This window comes from Leptodactylus fuscus, chromosome 6 (genome assembly GCF_031893055.1).
Source record: "Leptodactylus fuscus isolate aLepFus1 chromosome 6, aLepFus1.hap2, whole genome shotgun sequence".
Classification (NCBI taxonomy): Eukaryota; Metazoa; Chordata; class Amphibia; order Anura; family Leptodactylidae; genus Leptodactylus; species Leptodactylus fuscus.
In genome coordinates this window covers 87659792-87686866 of record NC_134270.1, presented here as the reverse complement: position 1 = coordinate 87686866, position 27075 = coordinate 87659792, and the positions used below count along the sequence as shown (strand labels likewise).

The following is a 27075-nucleotide window of genomic DNA, read 5'->3' as shown; positions in this document are numbered from 1 at the left end:
CTTGCGATAGCGCTCCTTCTCACACTTGGGGTGAAGCAGACGGTCACTTACAGTGCTGCCAAGTGCCATCAAGGTCTCATACATGGGGTGGGATTTGTTCTCCCGCATGGAGGTCACCACGGACAGTATCCTTCTGTCACCCACCACCTGTACTGGGTCCAATGGGCTCCCCAGGACAGAGCTGGCCCTCCTGATCAGCCTGTCAAGTCTATTTCTGTCCCTGGTTGATTTACTGCTCCCCCAGCAGGCTACACCGAAAAAGATGGCTGAGGCAACCACAGAGTTGAAGAAGGCCCTAAGAAGTGTCCCCTGGACTCCGAAGGCCCTCAGCCTCCTGAGCAGGTAGAGTCTGCTGTGGCCGTTTCTGTGCAGCGCCTCCAGGTGATCAGCACAGTCTAGTTTATTATTGAGGAGCACACCCAGATACTTATAGGTCCTGACTATCTCAATACATGTTCCTTGGATCTCCACCGGGGTCGGAGCACTCCTCCGTTTCCCAAAGTCCACCACCATCTCCTTGGTCTTCCCAGCATTAATCCTGAGATGGTTCTGCTGGCACCATTCAACAAAATCCCGGTTTAAGTCTCTGTATTCCCTATCGTCGCCATCAGTGATAAGGCCGACTATAGCAAAGTCATCAGAGTACTTCTGTAAGTAACAGCTGGAGGAGTTGTGCCTAAAGTCAGCAGTGTACAGTGTGAAGAGAAATGGGGCAAGAACTGTACCTTGTGGTGCCCCCGTACTACAGATCACAGTGTCAGACACACAGTCCCGGGCTCTCACATACTGAGGGCGGTTTGTCAGGTAGTCTAGGATCCAGTTGGACAGGTGATGGTCCACACCACCAAGGTTCAGCTTCTCCCTCAGTAGCCCTGGCTGAATGGTTTTGAACGCACTGGAGAAATCAAATAACATTATTCTCACAGTGTCCTCGCATATATTTCTGTGTACGTTAAATATAAACCTTCCCAGAAAAATTTAATAAAGATAAACCCCACAAAAATTTTGCGCTTTTGGCCTCTAATCAGCGGTATCCATTTCTTTTCTTTTTTTTAGTTTTTTTTTTAAATCTCTGATTCCTATGGGGGCCTATACTTCAGCTTTCCCAGGTAAGATACAGATGCAGCAACTTCTGTTTAACTGCTTTTCAGGGGGGAAAATGCATTAAAATTTTGACAAAAAGTTTATTGAGACTACAATAAATGTTTTATGTGATAATTGTATTTATATACACATCCTACCAGTGCTTACAGTACCGTGAGAGTAAGACTAGATTCACATTTTTCAGTTTGTTGTTCTGACAGAATGGCAGATGCAGACAATGCACCCTCTGTTTCCATCCAGCAATATTCACTGAAATGTTAAAAACAAGACAGAAGCTTTCTTTTATCTTGTTTGTCATTGTTTTAAATAGATGAAAAAGTCCAAGCAGAAAGGGCATATGTGATGTTCGCTATGAATCAAAACAATCACTAGATGTATATTATTTCTTATGAAGACTGACTGGAGGCCCGCTAAGCCCCTGTCGCCCAAGGGCTCATGTAAACCTTGAGCTAGCCCTCATTATGGCCACAAACAGTTGACACTCCATGGGCGATAGAAACATTTTTATTCAATCAGATCAAAGAGCATTGGCTCATAGATGTGTTTGCTGAGAATATTGGCCCACTGTTGTGTACAAGCCACTTAAACACTATGACCCAGATTTAAACAATGTAAACTTAGGCAGTCTGAAAATCCACTAGATTTAACCCCTTAACGCTAAATCACGTACCTGTACGTTAGGGAATGTGGTTAGTTCCCGCATTCCCACGTACCTGTACGTGTTTGAGATTGCACGGGCTCAGAAGCAGAGCCCGTGCGATCTCCACGGGAGGCCGGCTGTATCTGACAGCCAGGCTTCCCCTGTAGCAGCAGGGACGATGATTGCACCGACCCCCGCTGTTTAACCCTTAAGGTGCCATGATCCATAGTGATCATGGCACCCTAGGGGTTTGGCCGGGCTATAAATCATACTGTCGCAGCATCAGGAGTCTGTGTGAGCTGTAATTTACAGCTACACGCTGCTCCTTAATCCCTCCAAGGGTTAACCCCTTGGATGCCAGGACGAATGGAAGCTAGTCTATGCATCTGCATAGCTAGCTTCCTCTATAGACTGCAATACACGTGTATTGCAAGTCTATAGTTAGTATAGAACCAGTGATCCTCTCTGATCGCAGGTTCTAGTGTGCTTACAGCACAAATGTAAAAAAGTATTTAAAAAAAAAATAAAATAAAGTGTGTAAAACAAACAAAATAAACATAGTTACATTTCTTGTAAATCTGGAAAATCGCTGTTACACTTGTAAGCCTTGTAACGTTCAAAATAAATTAAAATACAATCAAAAGATGATGCCAATATAAAGCAGAGATATGAGGGATAATATTTATTAATGTATTTGGGTGGTATGACTATCTGCCTGAAAAGCAGAGAATTTCACATTTTGAAAATTGCAATTTTTTCCAAATTTCCATCAAATTTCCTATTTTTTTTAATAAGTAAATACAAAAATATTGATTAGTGTTTACCACTAACATGAAGTATAATGTGTTACGAGAAAACATTCTCAAAATCACTTGTGTAAGTTAAAGCGTCTCAAAGTTATTGCCATTTAAAGTGACACATGTCAATTTTGAAAAAACAGGCCTGGTCCTTAACATACTTTTGGGCTGTGTCCTTAAGGGGTTAAACACAGTGGCTGATGTTGGATGAGAAATCTGGAGTATCTTCAGACTGTCTAGGCTACATTTCTATCTCTTAGTTTGATTACTTTGAGCCAGGGTTTTTATTTGCTGGATTGAAACCATGCCCTTTTTCCATGCCCACATATATCTTTCAAGTCAAAAAAGAGTTTAGCACAAAAAGTGCCAAAAAAAAACCCCAGAAGGAAATACTGCCATCTTTTTTTTTTTTTTTTTTTTTAATGCAAAATATTAGTGCAAGTAGCCTTAAAAACCCTTAATAATTGGCAGGGAGCTCTGCAACATCTGAAGTAATCAAGTAAATGGGGTGTCGTTGAGACCCTGAGGTTACAGCATTTAACCTTAGATTTGCAGTCACAGCAACCTTGGAGTCACAATGCCACCCTATTCACATGCATGACTTCAAATAGCACAGTACAATTTGGCCATCTTTGGTTGTACAACCAAAATTTCCATATAGCCCCACCACCACTTTAATTAAGGAGAACAGCGTACTGTATATTAAATAAGTCAGCTCTACAACTTGAAGGACCTCCTTTTACTCACTTCATATTCTTATGATCTGAAAGTCTATAGCTCTCAAAGTTTAAGGGATGGGGTTGTTGAGGCAACTATATGGTTTTATTATTTTAGTCACTCATTAGAGTGACAGGTACGTTCACCTGCAGCACATCCAATGTAGTGTATTTAATTATGTGTACCAAATGTTCCACTGAAAATCTGTATGTTGGAGAGACCGGACAGCAACTTAGAACGCGTATGAACTCACATCGCCATACAATTAAAGAACAAAGAATTGACCTTCCCGTGTCAAAGCATTTTTGTAGTGGGGACCACAACATCACCGATCACATGAAAATTTTGGTTTTGAGAGGGATTTTCAGATCAAAGAGAGAACGACGCATACATGAATATAAATTCATGACACTGCTTCTAACACTCGAGTGTGGACTTAATGCATCACAGAGCTTCATGTCTTTTTACAGTAATGTGTGATCTGATAAGGACCTGTAAGTGTTTACATTGTCTCCACCAGGGGGCCACACGGTGGCTCAGTGGTTAGCACTGCAGCCTTGCAGCGCTGGAGTCCTGGTGTTCAAATCCCGCCAAGGACAAAAAAACATCTGCAAGGAGTTTGTATGTTCTCCCCGTGTTTGCATGGATTTCCATCCCATATTCCAAAAAAGACATACTGATAGGGAAAAATGTACATTGTGAGCTCTATGTGGGGCTCACAATCTACATTAAAAAAAAAAAAAATTGTCTCCACCAATTACTAACAAATTGTCTCCACCAATTACTAACAACCCCCCCTCCTCCTGAATTCTAACACCATTTGTGCCTGCTCTGTATATATACATGCATCCTTCATAAGTGTTTTTAAATTTACTTTGATAAAGGACCCTAGAGGTGCCGAAACTTCAGCCATTTGTCATCATTATGAGTTAGCCATTAAAAAGGTATCAACTACTGAAGATTATCAAGTTTTCTTGTTTTTTATATCATTAGAGTTGTACTTATTTATTACCCAATCTAACAAGATGAGCAAGCATTGAGCCACACCTTTACTGATATTTCTTGTTGAGAATATATTATATTACCATATGGGGAGTTGTGTAACTTCATTCTCTTTGACCTACCAGCTAAACGCTAGCATGACTGTAGGTAAAAGTAGGCAATCCTTCTGTGTGCAGTATCTTAAGTGTGACTTTAGATTAAGTGCCCCTAGAAGGTAATTAACTTTTTTTATTTCATTGTTTTGCTGAACTCTACCAATGCCTTGCAATTCAGGGTACATCATGTCCAACGTATGGTTTCCTGGAACAGCTATTTGAGGGGGCATATTGTTGTGCAGATGTACAAGCAGTATCCGGCACCAACATGACGTTTTTTAAAACTTAGCTTTTATTTTCGATGGTTAAAACCATACATCATCATGACCTTCCATTCACATGTATCATATCATATCAGGAGTTGTTCACTGACGCGTTTCGAGGACATATGATCCTCTTAGGCTACGACTAAGAGGATCATATGTCCTCGAAACGCGTCAGTGAACAACTCCTGATATGATACATGTTAATGGAAGGTCATGATGAGGTATGGTTTTAACCATAGAAAATAAAAGCTAAGTTTTAAAAAACGTCATGTTGGTGCCGGATACTGCTTGTACATATGCTACTACTCTCACCGTTGGAGGTTTTTGATACCGGGCATCCATGATCGTTCCTGAGCACAGCACAGGAGAAGTTTCTCACCATTCAAATTGAGTAAGTGGGCTGTGATTTTCCCTTTCCCGTACCCTATTTTTGCTGATATATTGTTGTGGAGGGTGTAAAAGAATTGCATATTTGGAAGCCCAGTTTCTGGATCTAAATGAGCAACTCTCAACACTGTGTGCAACTGACAACATGGAGTGGAGTTGTCTGCTCACTCACTAGGGCAAATGGAGATGGAGGTGGGGCTAAATACATGGAGGTTTAGAGTGGAAAGGAAGAGAACTAGGAAATGGTTAAGATGAGGGATAGAGGGAAGAGTGTCAGGAAGGCTAGTCTTGACCTGAAACAACCTAACAAGTTTGACAAGTTGGCGGATTTGGGGTACCTCAGCTCTGGGATAGCAGGACACTTCCTTTAGAAACCAGGGTAATGTCTGCTCCAGTAAAAAGTGAAATGGGAGCATAAGAAAGGCCATATAGGTGCTGGTAGTGGGGAATCTCAATTATTAGAGGTACATATAGGGAAACCTATGACAAAGGCTCGGAATACCAAACCGTTTGTTCTCTTCTGCATGGTTTGACAAATCATGGATTGGGCTGACAAATTTGCAACTAGAGGAATAATTTGCATCAGCCAATGCATCTTAGAGCAGTTTTAATCAGGCTCGGACTGGCCTATGGGGGTACCAGTGAATCCCCCGGTTGGCCACATGCCCTTAGACAGGGACAGCACTGGGAGAGGGCATACCGGGCAATTGCCCAAAACCCCAATCCCCAAAGGAGCCCAGAGTCAGGCCTGTCCACATCGAAATGGAATGGAGAACAGCGTCATGTGCCGCAAGGCATCTTTCCAATAGAAGCATGCCCATGGGTGCTATTTTACTCACCGCTCCTTGTCGTCTGGTGATCCTCGTCATCTTCTGGCCATTTCTGGCCTGTGGCTGACGTCATGTTTTCTGGACGTCACCGCTAAAGCCTGTAATTGGGCCTCAGCAATTTAGTGAATTCTGGAGCCAAAACGTCAGCGTACCTCATATGACTGCTGAAGCCTAATCACAGGCCACAGCGTTGATGTCCGGAAAAAGTGAATTCAGCCACAGATCTCAAGAAGAAGCTGGCAGAGACAGCAGAGCAATGCTAGGATTCCCAGGAGAGGTAAGGCAAGGTGAGTATAACTGTTTGTTATTTTCAATCATCTCTCCTGAGCCTTCAATCCTACTCTAAAGTCTGAAGAGACCCACAGTATAATAATAGCACTGAAACAAACAGGCATAACTCACAAATATTGATCAAAATGAATTTTCAGGGATTCGCTAGAAGTAGCTCAAGGCTCTGAGGAGTATATGTGGGGCCATTGTGGAGCATTATACTGGGGGGCCCTCTGAAGAGCATATTATATTATGTGGGGCCACTGTGAAACATTATACAGGGGGGAGCTGTGGGGAGCATATTATATTGTGTGTGGCCACTGTAGAGAATAATCTAGGGGGCACTGTGGAGCATTATACTAAGGGGACCTTTAGTCAGCATATTTTACTTTGTGGGGCCACTTTGGCGCATATTATACTATGTTGGGCCACTGTGGGGAGCATATTATACTGGAAGGAACTCTGGGTAGCATATTATATTGTGTGGGGCCACTATAGAGCGTTATACTATGGGGGCCAACTGGAAAGCATATCATACTGGGGGGGGGGCTGTTGGAGAGCATATTATACTGTGTGGGGCCACTAAGGAGTATTACCCTGTGTGGAGGCACCGGGGAGCATAATATACTGTTTGGTGGCTCTGGGGAGTATATTATAGTGTGGGTAGCATTATGTATCATGGGGGGCTACTATTGGAGTCTCAGGGGAGCATTTAATACTGTGGAAGGCACTGTGGAGCATTATATACCATATGGAGCATTATACTGTGTGGTGGGGGGCTCAAAATTCCTACTGGCAGCCCTGTGTGTTATATCTTTATCACAGCTCCCTTACTATTGTTAGGGCAATTCTCTTTCTTATTTGTATACTTATATTCTTATATGACAAAGGTCTGCATCTTTCTTAACCAGAGCGAGTCTCTGAATCCATTTTGTCAGGTATTATGTAATATCTTCACATTGTGTAACATTGCAGTGTTTTTCTCATCCATATGTGGATGATAGTGATAGATTGGACACTCATAGCCAGTTTGTTTCCTATTTAGGGAATTAGATGTTATCATTTTCATACAAAGTGACCATCCCACAGAACCCAAAGATGGTTATACCATCAGTATTGGTTCGTCCCAGAAGTGACGTGTATTCTTTCTTAATTTCTGGAAATGGTTATTCATGTAGTATAAAATGATACCAATGGTCAGCCATGTTTTGATGGACGTGTTTCATGTATCTGAGCTTATAAAATAAATGGTTTTCTGGGTGGAACTTCGCAGAACTCTGACCGGAGACCATAAGACATTTTCATTTTCTCAGTTTCTTTTTTCTGTGATTGACACCGGTGACAATCTGACTATACAATCTACCTGGGGTAAGATAACCGACACTATAAACTCGCACATGTGTGGGATACTCCATACTATGTCCCCTCCATATATCTCTGACCTAATCTCCCGCTACCTGCCCACACGTAACCTTAGATCCTCCAAAGACCTCCTAATCCGCTCTTCACTCAACCGTCTCCAAGATTTCTCTCTTATATCCTCCATACTCAGGAACTCCTTACCAAAACACATAAGATTAACCCCCACAATCACAGGCTTCAAGAAGGCCCTGAAGAGTCACCTACTCAGGAAGGTTACAACCTACAATAATGCTACTGCCACCGCAGCGCCATCTGAACAGTCTCTACGCACACCTTCTGTCTCTATCCCTCTCCCCTCATAGATTGTAAGCTCTTGCGGGCAGGGCCCTCTATCCCACTGCTCCAGTTGGTCTTTGTCAGTATTATATTTGTATATTTTGTGTACCGTACGTAAACCCTCAAATACAAAGCATCTTAGAACAGTAATAATAAACAATAATAAATAATAATAAAATAATATGTATGGAAGATTTAATTTAAGGAACCATGGTGAAGGCTATTAACAGGAAGCTGCTAGGTGGGTAAATTATGCCATGTGAACATACCCTTAAAACTCAGCCAAGCAGGTTTGTGTTTGTATTTTTGTCTGAAATTAAAACTAAATTTTATTTAAGTTTCCAAAATAATAACACAGCGGTCAAACCCTGTCTCTATTTGGACCCGCTCTACTGCTGCTACAAATATGATTTCCCACAATTGGCATAATCTTTTAATCATCCTTTGTTTTAGACATTAGAAGGCTTACAATTGTAACATTTTGTACATTTGCAAGAAAACTGTAAAATTTTTTTAGGGACCACTTCAGTTCTGAAGGGGATTATAAAGACCTATATATTAGAACCCCCCCCCCCATAAATTATTTTAATTTAATTTTCAAAACTACACCCGTCAAATAATTCAAAACAACATTTAGTAAGTTTGACAACCCTTTAAGCATTTCAGGGGAATTAAAACAATATGGAGGTGAAATTCAGACATTTCAATAATACATTCAATTTATCACTAAAATAAACACATTCACTAATCATTTTAATCAGGTTAGAAGAACCAACCCAAGAGACATATTGAATTTGCCATGAAGATGGTAGTGTCTTGATACTGGAAAGTATTGGAGTGTTCATACCAATAATCTGGCGAGAGTGTCAGCGTAAGGACAAGATATTTGATGGAGTTAGTGCGAAGTGGGAATGGCAATATTTTAGACAGTTCTGATTGGAGAGACAGTGGACAGTGTACGCAGTCAGAGTATTAATTTTAAAGTTAAAAAGTACACCAAATTCGGACATGATTGTCCCTATCTGGGAGAGATCTTCTGAGGGGCTTGTGAGAATAATTAAAGGGAGTTTCACATTAGGAAAATGCATTTATAACTAAAAACATGCCTGAATAGCCTTTAAAAAGGCTATTCTACTGCTGCCTTTACATTTTCAAAAGACCCCGCTGTTTCATTATAAATCACTATAATCATTTATGCTAATGAACCCCATAGAGCATCCTGGGCCTCTTAGCACCCTTCCCCCCATGTCGTACCTTTCATCAAGCCCCTCCACTGCTTGTGCTCCGTCTGCCCTCCTCCTCTCCGCCCAGATCGCGCTTTTGCAGTTCAAATCTCAGGCATATGCAGTGTCGCTCTGTTCAGAGCGGTACTGCGCATGCCCGAGTGCCATTTTGGTGTAGTTCGCTGGAGAACTGAGCATACCAAGCAGTATGCTCAGTTCACCAAAAAAGCCATGGCTGTGCAGCAAGGAGGCCTGCGAAGGTGTACCTTGCCGCTGTCAAGTCCAGCAGCGCCCTTAGGCTACTTCCGGCATAAAGGCATTGGGATGTCACTCACATATGTCACCTTGTATAAGAAAAAATGTCTTTGTACCGTGTTAGCCAGTGGATATGAAATGAAAGAAATTTTTTGAGAGAAGTCCTCAGTAGTTGATACCTTTTTTAATGGCTAACTTAAAACATTTTTTGATGACATATCGAACTTCAGAAATAGTGTTATACCATCCTGATGAAGAGACCTCTATAGAGTCTTGAAAGCTCGATATGTCATCAAAAAAAATTTTAAGTTAGCCATTAAAAAAGGTATCAACTACTGAGGACTTCTCTCAAAAAATTTATATGTCACCTTGTCATTTTCCTTAGGCCACTGATTAGCTTCAGCAGTCACGTGCGGTAAGGACTTTTGCTGGAACAAGTCCCTGGGAGCAGCTGGATTGTACCACTTGGGAGACACTAGAGCACGGTGGAAAGGCAAATATGTTTTATTTTTTCCACCTTCCTCAAAACTTCATTTCCTGGACAACCTCTTCAAGATGGCTTCACAGTGAGTGGAAGGAGGAGGAACTGTTCTCTCTTCACACAGTGAATAAAGTGGGGAGGTGCTGTTTTTTACCACACTTTGCAAACAACTTTCTCTTTGCGTTGGACATCTTACAATGTAGGCAAAAATTACTTATGTACTTGTAGCTACTTGTGAGTATTTGTGTTATTACAGATAAGATATTCATCTACAACAGCAAGCAGTTTTCCTAACTATGCTCAAAGATTTCTTTTTATCTGTGTCAGGGCTTTGTTTAGCTACATTATGCCTTGTATTTGTAGTTCAGTTTCCCTAGATCGGCTCCAGCTATTTGGTTGCCATTTTACAGTTATTTTTGTCAAAATTACATGTAAGGAACTCAATAGTAGTAATGGATAGAGGTGCAGACTGCTTCTTATTGTACAGTCCCCCCCCCCTTCCCAGAATGTGCTGCTGTCATAATGGGGCTATAAGCAGAAGAAAAACTGATAAAACATGTATGAAGGCTAACAAGACCCTTCAGACATTTCAAATTTTCATGAAAACTCAGGTACCTTTTAAAGGCATTTTTCAGAGTGTAAACATTCTAATACCGCTGGATATGTCATTAGTATCAGATAAGTTGAGTTCCAACACCTGAACCCATAAGCTAATACAGCCACAGTTAGTCATATCCTATTTATATGGCCAGAAGAAACCCTACCCCTATTCAAGTGAATGGGAGCAGGACTGTTCAAGGTGCCACTGGTACACGGACTGGAAGCTCCATACACTAAATCAGTGTGGTCTGGAACTGCAGCCTGCTCCCATTCACTTGAGTAGTAGTAGGGCTGCTTCCAGCCATATACTTAGCATATGGCTTCTGAGTTCAGATGTTGCACCCTGAACAATTTGATACTGATTAGAGATGAGCGAATATGCTTGATCGAATTCCTCGCCCGCATAGCTCCCGGTGGCATGGAAGGTGATAGGGGCAGTAAAAATTCGAAGACCCACAAGTGTTTTTGCACTGGAAGCTATGCGGCCGAGGTATTCGATCGAACATATGCATTCATCTCTAATACTCATGAACTATCTTCTGCACAGGTCATCAATATTAAAAATCTTCAGGTTCTGGACAACAGCCCCTTCAAGCATACTTTCAAACTGCAAGAAATTATTCCACCAATGTCCATGTATTTCCAGAGCACCCCACGCAAGCATTCAAACATCTCTCCAGTGCAATCCGAAGTATTAAATTGCTCAGAGCCCACACAAAGTTTCCTTCAACTCCCCATCTTTCTTTTAAAGCACACCAAAGCTCCCATGTACTGCTTATGAACTATTTCTTTGTGCCTCCCAAGCAAGTCCAACACAGATATTAATGATTCATCCATTCTTCATGTGCGTCTTAAAGGGGTTGTCCCATCACAAGGATCCTATCTATACTGCTTGATAATGTGAATGTAAGACTTTTCCTAAATACATTGCTTCAGCAAAACTGCTGGGACTTTATTCTTTTTTTTTTTGACACATCCCTTGACTTATCTGGTCAAAAGTCAAGTGTTGTATCTGCTGCTCTCGGGGGGGGGGGGCTAAGTGCACGGGAGCGAGCCTGGAGGGGGGGGGAGTAGTTTACCCTTTGGGGGGGAAGGGGCCGCCAATAGAGACTGTGCCGGCATCTACACTCCCCGGAATCCGCCTTTCTATTACAGCGGATGCCGGGGAGTTTAGACGCCGGCACAGATGCCTGCAACATCGCTATGCTCCTGCCCTGCATGAAGCCAGCAGCGGCAGGAGCGATGCTGCTATTCCAGAGGGGTGGGGTGCAGAGGAGCGGAATAACAGGAGCTCCTGCCGCTGCTGGCTTAATGCAGGGCAGGAGCATAGCAATGTTGCAGGCATCTGTGCCGGCGTCTACACTCCCCGGCATCCGCCTCTTTATTACAGCAGATGCCGGGTCTGTATTCACATATGCAAAGCCAGCGGCAAGATGCCGCTGGCCCTGCGTGCACACTCATAGATAGTGAGACCAGTCTAGCTTTCACAATGACAATACAGACCCGGCATCAGCTGTAATAGAGAGAGGCGGATGCCGGGTCTGTATTCGCATTGTGAAGGCTAGACTGGTCTATCAGCGTGCACGCAGGGCCAGCGGCATCTCGCCGCTGGCTTTTCATATGTAACCCTGCCCACCAATGACACAACAAAGCAGGAAGACAGAAGATTTTACAGCAACGAAGACTGGTGAGTATGCAACTGGGAATACCCCTTTAAGTACCTCCACAAGCTACTAATGTACGTTCAGCGCATGGACAACACACAAGCATTCCAGAGATACCTACATGCCTTTTAAAGTGCAACTCCTTAAACCTCCACATGCACCAATAATGTCAAAAATAAAAATTTGCACATTTAAAGAGGACCTTTTCTGCTCTTGCAGATATGTGGGATTTTATACCACTAAAAAGCTGACAGTGTGCATAGTGTCATCGCTGGGGTGTGACGAACAACCTCCCGCAACAGTACTCTTGGCTATGGAAGTCCAGCGATGATGTTATCACAGTGTAATGTCATCACAGTCCAACAATTATGGTAAACTGTAAGAGCCACCCTTCTGACAGTGGAGGGATATTGGTGCCGAAACTAACAGCACAGACATCTCGGCATGTACCAACAAAACTGACTTCAGTGCACTAGCCAGCTATCTAGTGGTATATGATCTGATCTGCGAACACCTGAAAGGACCTCTTTAAAGGGGTTGTTCAGAAATTAGTTTTCAGCAAGGAGGCTGGGGAAGGTGAAAAAGGAAAATATTTCACTCGTGGAAATCCATACTATACATGGCCGCTGACACTAGGTTCACACCTGTGTTCGGGTTTCCATTTCGGGGGGGGGGGGGGTCCGCTTAGGCACATCATAGGCAATAATGGGGCCGCCAGGTTTCCGCCTGAAAAGAGGAAAAAAATGTGGAGAAAAGCGCTTTTCTCTCTGCATTTTTCAAGCGGAATGGGAAACGGAATCCCCCAGCAGAGAGTAGATGCAGGTGCGAATCTAGCCTGAGACCAATCAGCACCCTCAGCAGAGAAACACACCGGTGACGTCCCGGTGGTTGTGTGTGCTGATGACGTCTGAAATAACAAACCACAGGATCGGATTGCGGCGGAGCACACCATCACTCCACGGACAATAACCCCTTTAAGAGCCCATATTAATTTAGTCACATGAAGTCACTATCCTGGAGCTACACAGCTCGCTAATGCCCCCCACACAACGTAACGTATATTCCCCACAGTAAATACATCTCCCAGGGGCCACAAGCTCGCTATTTCCTTCCCCCCACACCCCGTCTACCACGTACGCCACAGCGCAACACGACCCTTTACTGTACACGGGCTGCAATTTCTACTCACATGTAAGAATTATGGAAGAAAAGTCACGCCTTCCCAGTCACATGACTTCAGAATGTCATGTGACCTTCTGACGTCAGACGGTCCTTACCAAGTATAGTATTTAGCCTTTACCCTCATTACTTCCTGTTTTAGTAGAAGCTGATTCAAAGTAGTGGGAAGTGCAGGCAGAAGAATCAGGACATAGAGCCCTTTGTGCTCGGTGATTGCTGTGTCATTGCAGGCTGATCTCTGGATGAGCAGACGCTTCTCTCTCATGATGTGCTAAATTGTGTATCATACAGCATATCAGCAGGGTGAGTACTGCGTGTCCAGAGCGTGTAATATGTGTATGTACTGGCAGCCAGAATGGCCTATGGACCGGCAGCAAGAATAGCCTACAGTATGTGCCAGCAGCCAGAATAGCCTATCGTATGTGCCAGCAGCCAGAATAGCCTATGGACCGGCAGCCAGGGTTGGGCAGCATGAGTCAGGACCATTTTTTGGAGTTAGAAGAAAGTTGAAGACTCTTGCTTCAGTAAAATCTAATTAAAAAATAATTTGATATTTTTAATATTGTATAACTAGCTGCATATTTACTTTTCATAGGACTTCAGTCACTTTTTTATTGCTTCTGACTGACCATGGATGTCGACCATTTGTGATGGAGTCGGTCTATGGAAAAATAGGAGTCAGAATCAGAGATTTGGCCTGCTGACTCCACAGCCCTGCCAGCATCACAGTGAGTTCTGTACCTGAAGACAAAGTCATGAATGTACCAGTAGCAGGGTGAATACTGAGTGGCATTGAGTATAACGTTGTGTACCAAGAACACTGTGAATACTCTGTGCTTAGAGAGAGTAGTGTAGGGTGAATACTGTTTGTGTAAGAAGTCTAGTGTGAGTACCAGCATCCAGGTGAATAACAAAGGGTACACCAGGAGTAGGGTAAATAATGGGAGCCCAGAGAGAGTAGTGAATATACCACCAGCAGGCTGAAGACTGTGTGTGCAGAAAGAGTAGTTTGTGTACCAGGAGCAGGCTGAGTGGCGGGTGTCTAGAGAGAGTAGTGGATATACCTGTACAGAGTGTAGTTTGTGTACTAAGAGCAGGGTGAATAGTGAACACCAGTAGCAGAGCATAGTGGATATACCAGCAGCAAGGTGAATTCTGAGTGTGCTGAGAGAGTAGTGGGTGCATTAGCAGCAGGGTGAGTTTTAAAGGACTGAACATTAAAACAGATCTATCTAATGAGTACTGAGTGTCCGTAGTCAGTTGTGAATGTACCAGGAGCAGAGTGAGTGGTGGATGTCTAGAGAGGGTAGTGGATATACCAGCAGTAGGGTGAGTAGTGTATGAGTTCCCAGAGAGTGTGTACCCGCAACAGGGTGATATCTTTCAACAAGCATAAAGCATAGACCAGATTGGCACTACCAAGTTTAGTTAATGCTGGACGTTTTCAGTCACACTTAGTGGTGCTGTGTGATACCAGTCCATATAAGTAATCCAACACACAAGACACCAAGATGCGAGAAAAAAATTATGACACTCATAAAATCCACTCTTTATTTCATGCTTGGATCAGAAAGTGCTTGGGCAAGGGTTAGTTTTGTATGTGCAGAGAGAGTAGGGCATATATGAGTAGCTTGAAGTTTCAGTAGTATATGAATTGGTGTCTGTACAGGTTATGGGGTGACTAGTATATGTATGTGTGGGTCACATTGACCTAAGTGGAGATTGGATACAATGTGGGCAATTTATTGTAAAGGACCCTTCACCACTTTCACAAACTCCAATTTTTTGCATCCTTCAATGCTGCTCCACTTTTTTTTTTTTTTTTTTTCTAGCCAGCTACTCTTCCTGAGCAGTCATTTCTGTCTGTTTCAGCACTCAGTATGCAAATTAGCATCTCTACTATCGGCTGGGTGGTATCAGACTATCTGTTCCATCCCAGGACTGGGTGCTGAAATTAGCAGAAATTATTGCCCAGGAAGACTCCAGTGTATAATATCAGGAAATGGAGCATATTGTACTGTGTGGGGGCCACTGTGGCAAGCATATTGGTACTGTGTGGCAGCCAGGAGGTGCATGCACGTTAAAAGAACAAAGTGTGCCCTGGTGCGTTCTACATTAACCGAAGCAAATGCTACTTCAGGGCAACCTGTCAATATGGCCCAGCAACTGTTGCAAAACTACAACTCCCACCAGGCTTGGACAGGTTGGGATGATGGGAGCTGTAGTTCAGTAACAGCTGCGGAACTACACAGGTAGTGCAATGCCGCTGTCTTTACAAAAGTGTTGCACAACCTGTGGCCCTCCAGCAGCGGATCTCCACGATAACAATGTCAGCAGCAGTTCCTCCTCCACCACCACTGTGTGTGTATGTGTGTGTGTATGTATGTATGTATGTGTGTGTATATATATATATATATATATATATATATATATATATATATACACACACACACTCCACAGCCGATCCACCACCACTATAATATATATATTTCTATATGCTCCACAGTGGCCCCTGAATGGTATAATATGGATTTCGCATTTCCTCTTTCACTCTACCCCCAGACACATTACACTTGCCTTTTCTTCCTGGCAGCCCCAAACTTCATTGCCACTCACCTGCTGTATTGCGCATGCGTGGGTGGCCGAAAGACGCAATGGAAAGGCGACCTTCCAGTGATGAAGGCGAAATGGTGGATATAATGAGCTGGGGGACAGATACATTCCACTGACGTTGGAGATGCAGATATTGATTAGACAAAGACCCCTCAATGTCAGCAGAAACGTGACCTACATATATTACAGTAAAACAAAAATGTTAATAAATGTAATGTAGAAAGTCGGTGGTAGGGGAGCATATACATTTATAAAAGGATGGTTTTTTACAAAAATGAAGCAGTGGTCCTGAAATAAGAAATACATAATTGTAAATTGTTCTGACAGCCCTACAAGGTATTGTGATTGGTTTAGATCTCAGTTTTGTGCAGACAGGAGGAGAGGAATTCCCATGAACATAATCATATCTCTGTTTGTAGATAATTAAAAGTTTAACATTTTTTCAAATATACCGTATATACTTGAGTATAAGCCAAATTTTTCAGCACAGTTTTTGTTCTGAAAAAGCCCCCCATGGCTTATACTTGAGTCAAGTTTTTGTTTTTTTTTTTGGGGGGGGGAAGGGGGGTCTATGACCAGCCGCAATAGTAATGTATAGAATCTCGCATAAAATAGTGAACGAGAAAAAAGGTTTAAAAAAATAAATAAAAGTTCTAAATCACTCCTTTCCCTACAATACATATAAAAGTAGAAAATTACTGTGAAACACATACACATTAGGTATCCCTGTGTCTGAAAGTGACCATTCTACTGAATATAGGGTATCTGCAGTTCCTCTATTCCGTCGGGAAGGGGTTAATAGGAGCACTGCAGATATGCTATATTCAGCCAGACTGAATTCCAAGTGGGGGGGAGACCCAGTACTCAAGCTCAGGGAAGGGGCAGACAGACAACCAAAACACCCCCTCCCCTTTCCCAGCATCTACTGCATCCAAAAGCTCCAACCATTTTAAGTTTTGAAATTTTCAACTAGCTGCTGCATTTCCCCCCCCCTTGGTTTATACTCGAGTCAATAAGTGTTCCAAATTTGTTTGTGGTAAAATTAGAGGCCTTGGTTTATATTTGGGTCGGCTTATCCTCGAATATATACGGTAAGTAGTTAAAAATTCTGCAGCGTTTTAAAGAATTTCTCTAACCATCTTAGTGGTGACAGTCTGTTGTCTTGGTCGGTTGCCAATGGATACGTCCACAAATGCAGAAACTTTATATGGTCTAGGACTTGTCAAAAACCCAGTCATGGTTTTCTTATTGTAGCAGAGTTATCAGGCCGGGACACTACATGTATAAGAAGAACTCCCGGCCTCATTAAAGAGGACCTTTCACCACTTTTGGGCACATGCAGTGTTATATACTGCCAGAAAGCTGAACTCAGCGCACTGTCGGCTTTCCCGATCTGTGCCCGGTGTACAGAGCTTACGGTGCCGGTACCGTAGTGCTCTATGGTCAGAAGGGCGTTTCTGACCATTAGCCAGAGACGTCCTTCTGCCTCGCGGCGCCAATCGCGCTGTGCTGTGGAGCGGGGAGGAACTCCCCCCTCTCGCTCCTGATAATACTCGTCTATGGACGAGCAGTGTGAGCAGAGGGAGGGGGCGTTCCTCCCCGCTCCACAGCACAGCGCGATAGGCGCCGCGAGGCAGAAGGACGTCTCTGGCTAATGGTCAGAAACGCCCTTCTGACCATAGAGCACTACGGTACCGGCACCGTAAGCTCTGTACACCGGGCACAGATCGGGAAAGCCGACAGTGCGCTGAACTCAGCGCACTGTCGGCTTTCTGGCAGTATATAGAACTGCATGTGCCCAAAAGTGGTGAAAGGTCCTCTTTAAGGAAATCATGGCTGATTTTCTGACCTTAGAAAGATCTTGGGTTCATGGTCGTATCCACTGGTAACAGATCAAGACCACAAGACAGTGACTAAAAGATATTTAGAGAAAATCTTTAAAACTCTACAAAATATTTAATTACTTATACTTGCAAAAATGACTAACTTTGAATCATCTAAAAATTTTAAAATGGTTATGTACATGGGAATGCCCCTTTAAGTTTTGCAGAAGGCAGGTTTTGCCCCTCAAATCTATGTCTAGACCCAACTGAAGCAGTCAAGATAACAAAACAAACATCCACACCCAAATAGTATAAAACATATAAATTTATTAATACCCTGAATAAAAGTATGGATACATAAACGCAAACAATAAATACATATAAGACATGGGGGACTTCATAAGTCTAAGTACCAGGGATACCAAGATAGTGTGTATAGTGAAGCTGAGTATGCTGGTGAGACTAAATGAATACATGTACCAAACACTCATGGGCACATAATAAATATACTAACATCTAGGTATAAATACCATGGAAAGTAGTAAAGATGCAAAGAAGAGTCCTATGAGTAAGAATGTACACAATGCCAAATCCCAGCCAATACTACATAATGAACGCCAGCAATAGCTTACTACACCATCAAACACTGCCCGCCGCACGTTTTGCCCACTTAAATGGTCTTCGTCCTGGACTCTCAAGAGGCCATTCTTGCCTCATTTTTCCAGAATCTTACTTTGGGTAGAGAAAGGTATTTCTATGTACTAGATGTCTGGAGATCCATGTTGAAATACCTGCACAGAACGTAGGAATTTTGTAGACCAGATCATCTCCTACTTTAGTATCAAGTGAAGAATAAAGAAGTGGGTGCCAAGTAAGCCTCGATCATCATCATCAACCTTAACATGAATAAACACTTGACAAAATTCACTGTTTGTAATGACTCAATATAATTTGTTTCACTTTTTCAATTGAATTACTAAAGAAAAAATAACTTTTTGATGATATTCTAATTTATTGAGATGCGCTTGTAACTGTAAATCCAGTAGAAGAGGTACAGTGTCTAGGGGACTAGGTGCTTGGTTCTGATTATGGAACCCCTTAGATTCAGTGCATAAAGAACCCCAGAAGAAAAGAGTTGTTGCACTCCTTGGAGTGTGAAAGGAATTATAATCTGTCACTGAAATAATATGCTTCTCAAGTTTCTACTTTGTCTTGATCCTGGTGTTAAAATAGGTTACTGTGATTTCAACACTGCTTCACACCACAAGCGCTTTAGTTATATGTTTGAACTAGCCAGCACTGCTGTAAACGGGATGTATAGAGTTTGCCCTGGAAATGGCATTTCATGCATACTATGAATTTGCTCTTTTTAAAAAAAAAAAAAAAAAAAAAAAATTGCTTTAAACACTTGCATAGGCCTATTCCTGTCTTCATTTTGAATGAACATAAGATAGTGGATAAGTAGGAACTTACTTTCTTCATAAGACTTAACTAATATGTGACCTGAATTCTGTCCAGCTACATCTAATACTGCTTACATCTACAGAAGCTTTGCTTCGGTGCAGAAACCTCATTTGTGGTGAATAGTGATTCACATGACAAGTAAGCAGCCTTACTTGTTATGCAATCAGCAAAAGTTACAGGATATGTGAGAATGGCGCCACCCTCCAATAACTTTGGGTCACGGCCATATCTACCATGAAGCGAGATGAGCCTCTATCCTCAGGCAGCAGATTACATAATCATTGAGGGGCTAGCGCTGATTTTAGAGTGGGTTCCCTTTAATAATAGTTCCTTTATAAATAATCGACCCCTTTTCAATGTTGAGGTGCATTCACACTACATATACTGAAGATTATTCTGAACGTAAAACACGTTCAGAATAAGCGGCGTATAAAGCAGCTCCATTCATTTCTATGGGAGCCGGCATACGAGCGCTCCCCATAGAAATGAATGGGCTGCTTCTTTCACCACGAGCAGTCCCATTGAAGTGAATGGAAAGTGGCGGCATGTACGGCAAGCTCTGCTCAGGGGCGGGGCTAATTAAACGGTTTAAAAAAATAAATATAAGAACAAGTGTTCAAAAAAGTGTTTGAAAAAACCCCATAAACAAACCTAAGCAAATTGTATATCTTCCTATGTCCAAAAATGTATAGCGATATACATTTCCCATGTGGCGAATGCTGTAGTGGGGAAATACAAGAAAAGCCTACACGTTTCGAAACCTACATTGCGGTCTCTTAGTCATAGCATGAATGATACCAGTCTGGAATCGTATATGAACACCCCAACAAACCCCACCCAACATTCAAAAAATTCTCAATTGATTCCATGTGTGCACATGTGTGCAGTCATATTAGATATAATGCACCTAAATATGATATACAGCAATCAATCCCAACAATATTCTATAATATAGATCACATAATAAAAAAAACTTATAGAATTTTAGAAGGGGATCCTACCGCATGTTTCAATCAGGCATTAGAAAATTTGGTCAAGGAAGGTGTAAGCCTAGGAATCATTCCTGAATCCAAACAACAATTTTTGATTGACACGTTTCCAATCACCCCGATATTTAATGGGTTACCCAAAACTCATAAGGCAGTTTTTCCCCACCCTTGCTCCCCATAATTGCTAGTATAGATTCATATAGTGAAAAGCTATGTGCTTGGGTGGATGATTTGTTGCAGCCGTTGGTCCAAAGGATCCGAGGTTATATCATGGACTCCAAGTAGTTACTTAAAATGTTCAATGATTTTTTCCTGGGGCCCTTCGGACTTATGGCTGTCATGTGATATTAATTCCCTATACTCCAGTATTCCTCATGATTGTGCTCTGGTGGCACTGTCTTATCACCTGTATCGTTATAGTTCTTATTCCCAAGATTTATGTGAGTTCATTATACAAGTTGTTGAATTTTTGTTAAATCACAATTTGTTTTGTTTTGGAATTCTGGAATTGTCCATCCCCCCAAAATTATTATTATTATAGCTTTAAAAATGAAGCACATAAGGTCCTGAAATTGCTGAAGAGTTACTCATTCCCCTTAGCTGTCGATAATTAGTGGTAGTAAGTGCTCAATCCTCTGACCATTTACCCTGCAACAGGTGATCCTGGACACCCCAAAACCAGGCACATGCGTACGTAAATAGTTATAATCGGACTAATGTACTACGATACACCTTTGTTTAGATTCTGATCTCCTAGCCACCAATTTAATGATTTCTGAACAGTCATTAAGAGAGATATCTTGTCCAAAGGTAGATTGTGAGATCGTAAACTGGCCCCATAATAAAGCATGGATACACAGTCATGATTCCCAGCATAGCCTTTGCAATGGTGCAGAATTTCAACTTCTGCTTTAATGGACACTTATCTCCTCCAGCAAGAAAGCCTAGGATTACTTTCAAGAATCTCTTGCTAGTATTGGGAATCAGACTTCTTTTCAAATTCTGAAGGAGAGCTGTCACAGTGCAGCCGTGGACGATCAGATGCCACAGTGATCAGAAGGGCATCTAAGTAGGGTATTATCTGGATATTCTTCAACCTCAAGAATGCTGCTACCTCCTTCATGATCTCTGTGAATAGTCTGAGTGTTGAAGATATCCCAAAGCGCAAAGTCATGAAATGAAAATGGTGAATCTACAGGTTAAAATATTCTGCCCCATGATGTTAAAAGGGTTCAAGGGTCACTAATTAGTCCACTTAATTTGCATATAGGAACCTGAGGATGATACCATGCACAGAATCTCTTCCAGATCTTTTGTAAATTGAAGTACCGTATATACTCCAGTATAAGCCAACCCGAATATAAGCAGAGGCCCCTAATTTTACCACAAAAAATTGGGAAAACTTATTGACTCGAGTATAAGCCTAGTCATAATTTGCAGCTCTTTGATTTGGTCCGGACACACGGCTACAAAAGCGAAGGCATCTATGTGTTCGGGCACATTGAAATATAATAGTCCATAATTTTATCCACCACTGCAGATAAAAAGTCTGGTCATGTGCATTACAGTTTAGCAACTCCATGTGCCTCATAGTAACAGCAGTTAACCCCATCATGTCCCTCACATTAACTCCCTGTGTGCCTCACAAGAGTTACTGATATGTGGGGCATATGGAGGTAATAATTAGCTGTCTTCATAATTAAGGTCCTTTATTAGTACCCCGCATGTGTCTCACATATTAGTAACCCTTATATGGGGTTAATATGAGGTACATGATGGGATTAACGGTTATTAATATGAGGCACATGGAGGTACTGAAACTAAATTAATAACCCCAAATGCCTGACATTACTAGGAATAGTAATCCAGCAGGTACCTATGTGTTTTACTTTCACTTTATTCTAGCTTCCTCTCCTCGATGCAGGGGCCTCCTTCTTCCTGGGCTTTCTTCTCTCTTGCTAGAGATAGGGGAGTGTCTTATATCTGTAGCACTAAAGGACACTCCCCCTTCATTTAATATATGTAGGTCTTTGAAGGTCCTTGTGCCTCATTTTGCCTATGCAAATGCAGTGGTTAAGTAACCGATCGGGGCCCCTGACCAATGCATTTGTCAAATGACCCTGAGTTGGACTCTGACTCGAATATAAGCCGAGGGGTGGGGGTGGGGGGCTTTTTCAGCATAAAAACTGCTGAAAAAGTCTGCCTATACTCAAGTATATACAGTAGTAATGATTTAGAGAGAAACCATCAAAGTCTGGATATCTAAGGGAGATCAAGCCTTTCTTGCTATAATCGACCCTTTCAACCTCCAGGCAGTCTAGTGAACATTTTCTAGATTTGGATGAAGGATGGGCCTTGATCCTTTCTTGCTTTTAAGAAGCGTTTTTTTTTTTTTTTTCTGTAATGACACGTTTAGACTACTAAATAAATAAGATTTTTGATTGATAACACTCTTTATCACTGGTTACCATTATTTGGAAAGAAGTACGCAGCCTGGTGTTTTTGTGATTGAGGCCTACCCTACTTCCATCAATGGATCAAGAGATTCTGTAAGATGTTTTCAATGCATTCTCTCACCTCACCTCCTTCAGATTGTTTTAATTGCATCCTGCAAGGTGGTAAATTCCCTCCATATGCCTATTGCATCCGTAACTGTTATCCCTAAACCAGGTAAGACTATCCTAACTACAGACCCATCCCTCTTTTAAACCTGGACCTAAAATTATTCTCTCTTATCCTCACCACCCATTTGCCTCACCTGTCATCCCTGATACACTCCGTCCAGGTTGGGTTTATCCCGGGTAGAGAAGTCTCTGATAATGTTCGAAAACTTTGTAACATTCATTGGGCCAATTCACATTGTAAGTCTATTTCTTATTGCGATTAAACGTTGAAAAGGTCTTTGACAGTCTGTCCTAGACATTACCTTGCTAATGTCCTGATGTTCATGGGCATTAACGGCATTACTTCTAAAATGCCTGTTGTGGCCTTTTCTGCAACCCCATCTCTTACTTAAAACTTCCTATGGACTCTTCAATGTCTATCTATATCAAGCCTGCCTCTTGTCCCCTACTTTTTGTCCCTTCTATTGAACCACTGGCTATCGCCATCTGTTCCCATCCTTATATTAGTGGTGTACAAATTGGGACTCATAGACATAAATCTATTCTTTTTGCAGATGATATACTGCTAACAATCTCAAATCCTCTGCTCTTGCTCCTGAATCTGATTAATAACCTCTCACAATTTGCAATTCTATCGGGCATTAAAATTAACACATCTAAACCTGAAATGCTACATTGTAATATTCCCCTAGCCACTGCAAAATTGATGGTTTTAAACCATCTCTTCCAGACTAGAGATAACGTCTTATATGTTGGCATTAACCTCTGTAATTCTTTGGATCCCCATTTCAAATGGAAGTATGCAAGGTTTTGAAGGATTTTACTGCATTTCTCTCCCCTACCCTCTCCTGGATTGCTATAATCCACTCAATTAAAATGGTTACCTCGTATCCTCTATTTTTGTACTCTCCCAACAGTGACTTCTTCCTCCTTGGCTAACCTACAGAAATAGATCTTTAACTTCACATGGTCCTACAAAAGGGTGCGCATTTGCAGACGCATTATGTACTTCCTTAAAAGTTTGGGTTGATTATTGTTGCACCCCCCCCCCCCCCCCATTTTTATAAATATTATATAGTTGCTAGACTTTCACACTAGAGATAAGCGAGTACTGTTTGGATCAGCCGATCCGACACAGCACGCTCCATAGAAATGAATGGATGCACCTGGTACTTCCGCTTTGACGGCGGCCGGCCGCTTAACCCTCCGCGTGCCGGCTACGTCCATTCATTTCTATGCGAGCGTGCTGTTCGGATCGGCTGATCCGAACAGTACTCGCTCATCTCTATTTCACACCTTTGCCATCTATAATGAGTCAGACTATCAACTGGGTCTCCCACGAGTTGGCATTGGTAGTCCCGACTTCCCTACAGGCCTTGCTTTGAACCCTGTGATCAGCCTCCCATGCCATACCAGAAGCCACTAAGGTCACTGATTATATGTTGCTATTGTGGCGGAGAGAGAACCGATCACCACCTCCAAGCCCAGTTCTTTAGATCATTTAATACATGCTGCTCCACTGATTCCAGCATATTTGGAATTTTTTCTCTAGCCCCTCCTTTCCTGAACAATCCGTTCTGTTATTTTTAGTGCCTGATTATGCTAGGCTCTGTACTATAAGAATGGTGGTGTCAAGCAAAAACAGGGAAGGCTCTGGCTGCCTCTGAAGGTCTGCATGTCACCGCCTACCTGACACTACCCTTCTAACATTACAGAGCTTAAATAGCACATCAGGCACATAAACTAACTGCACTTGTTGCTCCGGATCAGGGGAGAGCAAACTCCAATGCACTGGAATTGGTGGAGCAGCAACAATTAAAAGATGGTGTGAACTTAAAATAGTGGAGGTGATTTAAAGGTTGTCTGTAATGGGAATATCCTATCTCTTAGGATTGTTGAAAGATTTATTATGATTATTTGAAATCTAATATAAATTCAGATCAAATAAGATGCACCATAAATTTATATTACATTACACAGATTTGCATTGAACACTTATATATAGCCTTATTGTAGTAAACTCAATATTCTCCTCGTGATTTTATATAGAGAGATAAAGATGCTGTCCAAGCCATTGTCAGTATACTGCAATTAGCTGAACTCTTTGTCCTGATGGCAAAGCCGTAATTCTCTTGAAACTAGCAGAATCTGGAGAAGTGTGTGTGTGTGTGTGTGTTGTTTTTTTTTCCTGCTGCTAATATACCCATTATGGATGAAGCACATTCTGCATTTTCCTTTCAGGAGGGTGACCCAATATGCTAATCAGCCTTTCTAGGGTCAGGTGGGCAGTCCTAAGCTGTAGTAGACGGTGGACAGCCTTTTCAGCATATCTGGTGCTCTAACTAATGGCACTGAATGATAGGGAATGGTAAATGCTAGAGAAAAAAAGCCTGTCAGAATTAGTGGAGCAGCTGCTACTAAAGGGTGCATAGAGGCGGATGTGGTGAAAGGTCCTTTTCTAAGTGCTTGATCTTAATGACCCTTTTTTAGTACCGAATGTTCTTAGAATTTAGACTTTGGTCTTGAGGAGTGATAAGTTCCCAGTTAACTGTTTATTTTACAATTGCAATTTATACTTTACCATGTAATCCTAGTGTGAACACTATAAGTTGAAGGCTAAATGGGTGCGTATATAAATTTTGGGTTGATATTTTTAGTTCAAATTGGTTTAGACCAGTGCTTCTCAACTTTTCTAATGCCGTGACCCCGCAATACAGTTCCTCATGTTGCGGTGACCCCATTCAGTTTGGAACACACGTCCATAACGGCTTGCGTTCCAGCTGAATAGCGCTGCTGCAGACAGTAGCGCGGCTTCTCAGTGGCTAAAACCATCAGAAATCTGTATTTTCTGATGGCTTTAGGCATACCTCCCAACTTTTGAAGACTAGAAAGAGGGACAAAATATGCGACGCGCGCAGTGCATCGCGGTGAATTTATCTCCGCCCATGTTTATGTAGACTCCGCCCATTCTCATTCATTTTTTCATGTGCTCCCACACAGTATAATCCTCCTACAGTCACCCATACATTATATGTCCCCCTGCCATCTCTCCCCCAGTTTCATATAACCCCTTCATCTGCCCCCAGTTTCATGTCCCCCAATCTCTGCCCCCAGTTTCATGCCCCCCCATCTCTGTCCCCAGTTTCATATCCACCCATCTCTGCCTCTAGTGTCAAGCCGTTCCCCCCTTCATCTGCCCACAGTTTCATGTACCCCCATCTCTGCCTCCAGTGTCAAGCCGTTCCCCCTTCATCTACCCACAGTTTCATGTCCCCCATCTCTTCCCCCAGTTTCATGTCCCTCCATCTCTGTCCCCAGTGTCATGCCGTCCCCCCCTTCATCTGCCGCTTCATTATGTTCCACCTTAATGTTTAAAACAAAAAAAAAAACCTTACACTCACCTTTCAATGCTCCCCTGCCGCCTGCTCAGTCTTGCTCACTCATATAGTTGTAGCCGCGATGTGACGTCATCACATCGCGGCTACACAAACAGAAGCCGCAGCACAGCGTTAAAGCGTTTATCTACTGTGTTTTCAACTCGTCGGCATCCTCCGAGCGCCGATCAGTTGAAACTGGGACATACCTCCCACCGACCGGGACGGTTGGGAGGTATGTGGCGACCCCTGTGTTTTGGTCGTTCGACCCCCAGGTTGAGAACCGCTGGTTTAGACGTTGTTTACTTATGCTCTTTGGAAGAAATGTCTGATATAGCTACAAAGTTGGAAAACAAGTGGTGAAAAAAAAAGTTTGGTCCTAAAATAATAATGTGAAGTTTGCTTGAAAGAAAACTATAAAAATGTATGATCCTAACCAACCGAGTAGGACTATGTTGGTGGTTAAAGAAAGATCTCTTTGGATTCTATTGTTAGAGAATAAATGCCAAGTGCAAATAATATATGTAGTTATATACCACGGATTGTACTCTTTTCAGATATAATACTGAATATACACAGCTAGTTTAATATGTTTATAAAACTGGTGCTAGATGTATTAATCTCTGCACCAATATAGGGCTAACCTGATACCATGATAGCTTTATATTAGTGCAGAGGGCAATACATCTAGCACCTCTTTTATGAACATATTAAATTAGCTGTGTATGTTCAGTATTATATCTGAAAAGACTGCAGTCCGTGGTATGTACCTAAATATATTATTTGTTCTTGGCATTTCTTCTCTAACAATAGAATCCAAAGAAATTTCTTTAACTAGCCTGTTTAACCACCAGTGTAGTCCTACTCGGTTGGTTATGATGATGTTTTAAATTTTTTACAATAAAGATAAAATATTTTAAAAGTGTTCTTTTTAGGCAAATCTCACATTGGAAGAAATGTCCCTGCAATAATTAAGATCC

General features: G+C 42.1%; 1 protein-coding gene across 2 annotated transcripts in view; it reads left to right on the top strand.

The window, feature by feature from the left end:
- The first annotated feature begins 13304 nt into the window (after positions 1 to 13304).
- SPHK2 (sphingosine kinase 2) overlaps positions 13305 to 27075 on the top strand; it is a 58253-nt gene continuing 44482 nt past the window's right edge. The window contains exons 1-2 of one of the 2 annotated variants that reach the window (XM_075276787.1): positions 13305 to 13511; positions 13804 to 13936. The gene's annotated coding sequence lies outside the window, so the exon portion shown is untranslated. The remainder of the gene's footprint in view (positions 13512 to 13803; positions 13937 to 27075) is intronic. The other variant, XM_075276789.1, reaches the window with a different exon arrangement.